Source organism: Montipora capricornis, chromosome 14 (genome assembly GCF_036669925.1).
Source record: "Montipora capricornis isolate CH-2021 chromosome 14, ASM3666992v2, whole genome shotgun sequence".
Lineage (NCBI taxonomy): Eukaryota > Metazoa > Cnidaria > Anthozoa > Scleractinia > Acroporidae > Montipora > Montipora capricornis.
The window spans coordinates 49,045,891-49,049,184 of NC_090896.1; positions in this window are offsets into that span (position 1 = coordinate 49,045,891).

Below are 3,294 nucleotides of genomic sequence, written 5' to 3' on the forward strand. Positions count from 1 at the left end.
GTTGGTTGGTTAGTAAATTTAGTTGTCTGTATGACTTAATTTTAATTATATCATTGTAACTAAACACGTTTGTTGTTTAGAGTGTTTTAATAAAGACCTTTATTATTAAATTATTATTAAAGACCTTATTATTATTATTATTATTATTATTATTATCATTATCATTATCATTATTATTATTATTATTATTATTAAATTGCGCCCTTTGCGAACTGCGCCCAACAGATTTCATGAGCATTCCAAGGCATCACACTGCCTCTACTGGTAGGACAAGACATGGAACAGCTCTTTTCACGGTTTGAAAAGCACAAGAAGCAGATTGCCATGGTAGCATTCTCAACAATGTACTTTGGCTTGATTGATTACACAGCGTTCACACTGGATTTTGCCTGTAAAATTTGAGGAGTATGCAAGCAGTTTTCAAGAACCAAGAGTTTTCAAGGAGTGTTTGTGAGAAGAATTATATGCCATACATGATGTTTCAGTGTTTTCTTTGCTGAAAAAGCCTACCTTGATATTCTCTCCCACATCCTGCAAGTTTAATTTTTGCATTTCATCTTTCCCCAATAGTCAATAGTTAGGCTAATTTTTTGAAATGTCTCTTTAACTTAGGGGCTATTCACATGATTCCAGATGACTTACATTCTGGAACGAGTTTATTCCATCTCTATGTATTTCTCTGTATTTGTTCACATGATAGCGAGAGGAAATTTCGTTCCTGTATGTCATTCCGGTTTTCAATCCGAGTGAAAATTTCGTTCTGGGATGAAATAATAATAATAATAATAATAACAACAACAACAACAACAATAATGATAATAATAATAATAATAATAGTAATAATAATAATAATAATAATAATAGGCTTTATTTGAAGAGGGTAAAACACTTAACAGTAGTCCTAAGACAGTGATGACTCTGTGGCCCTCAAAACAATTACAAATATAGATTATACAGCTAATAACAATAAAATATACCATTTCCAAAGAAAATTTACGATAAAATATAATAAACCCTAACCCTAAACCCTAACGCTTAAAGATAAAAACAGCATAAAACGTATATACAATTACAGGCTAAGGAGCATCGCAGCCTTTTGTTCAGCTACAAAGGATTTAAAATAATGCTTAAAACTTGATAGCGAGCCATTATTTGTAATATGGGCATTCATGCAATTCCAGTCCTCTATAGTCCTAATAGTGAAAGTACGACCTTCTTCTGTTTTTCGTTTATTCTTGGGGCACATCAGATTTATGTTTGAATGTCTAGTGGCTCGATTATGAATTTCTAATTAATAGACTATTTAAATAACTGGGTGTAATATAATTGTTGACCCGCTTATACACTAATGCGCATCTCTTAAATAGAGATTGTTTAGTAAAAGGGAACCAGTTTAGATCATTGAATAACACGACTGATGGTGTAAGTCTTTCAGGATCGAGCATAATACGAGGAAGAGACAATGAGGGTAAGAGAACACATCCCCCATACATGGGCCTCTTCCCATGATAATCTTTTTCAATCTAATTTTAGCTCGTAGTCAAGCTGCGAGGCTATTTTAGGAAAGACACCTGATTGGTCAATTGTAATGACGTAATGACGTAATGACCGCTTTGCTGTTCTGCTTTGAGAAAATGGCATCTGTAGTAGACATCAAGTTGGTCGATGAATCTGAAAACTTTGATTTTGAAAAGAGTAGGAAAAGTTCCCGTCCACGTAGAGAAAACTGGTCCATGCTGTACATAGCTGAATCCGATGAAGGTGATGTCGAATCCACAGAAAGTAGGGATGTGAGCTCTTTTGAGAAAGATGTTGAAATTTCGAGCTTCGAAAAATCTTCAAATTTCCATTTAGGATTTCAGTGGATCATGCGATGGCGAGAAAAGTCTTCGCAAGTTTCTTCACAATGACATCTGATGCTCTGACCATGGACCACGCGGCCATGGGGACGAAGCTAAAAATAACTTTCACAGCGTGGCGCGAAGCTTAAAATAGATTGAAAAAGATTATCATAAGGCACGGGGATGTGTTCTCTCACCTGATAGTCTCTTGATACGAGCCGCTCTTTTTTGAAGTTTTAAAGTACTTTGAAGATGTTCGACATTCCAGCTGTCCCATATCATACTCCCATATAGGAGGGTGGGCTTTATAACACCATTGTAATAGGTTTCCCTTTGACGTTGCAATAATATGCTTCAATAGTCCCAGGCATTTGGAAAGTTTCTTACATAATTCATCGATGTGTGATTCGCAGTTCATTTGACTATCTATAACTACTCCTAGAATCTTATGAGAAGAGACTTGTTCAATAACAGAGTCATCAATCTTGACATCTAAACGTAGGGGTGTGACATAATCCAGCTTAGCAGGAATGCGCTTTCCGTGCACTAAAAGGGACTTCGTTTTTTTCTTGTTGATGAACATTTTGTTGGAAGACGCCCATCTCTTAACCGCATCAAGATCGGAATTTAAACGTATTTGTTATTGTTATTGTAGTGTCGTCAGCGTAAATGTCCACAGTTGAATTTGTTAGATATAATGGAATGTCATTCACAAATAACCAAAAACAGTGCTGGACCTAAGACTTTTCCTTGCGGTACACCTTGCTTGATAAGTAGAGAGTGTGATCTTTGACCATTAATACTGACAAACTGTTGGCGACCAGAAAGATATGATTCAAACCATGACAGGGAAGGATCACTCACGAATTTCTTTCTGGTATCATGTAAACGGAAAACGGACTTCCTTCCGACATGAAAATCGCACACCATGTAGTCTGGGCGAGTGTCGTATGCGTATCATTAGGCTGATTTAGCAACAGAACGGGAACGTCAGTGGCGACCTCGCGCGCAGCAAAACTACCAATGAGAATTTATAATAGAGAAGAAAATAGTAGAATCTATTCTATTCTTAATTCTCATTGGTGATTTTTCTGCGCGCACCGTCGCCACTGACGTTCCCGTTCTGTTGCTAAATCAGCCTATTTTCAAAATAGACCTTTTCAATTTCAATCCACTAGCTCCGCAATCGAAGCCCTGCCAGTGACGTCAGACGGCTGTTAGTGTCCCAAACGAGTCGATAAAATGATGAAAAAGATCCTCTTTCACATTGAACACGACACGGCAACAATTGAGGTTCCGCTTGGTTACCAGTCTTTGTATTTGTTTGGCAACGTCATCAGGGACGACTAACAAAGACTCGTTACCAAGCCACAATCAAAGATTCGTAACAAAGCAGAATCTCAACGGTTGCCGTGTGGTGATCAATGTGAAAGAGGATCTTTTTCATCGTTTT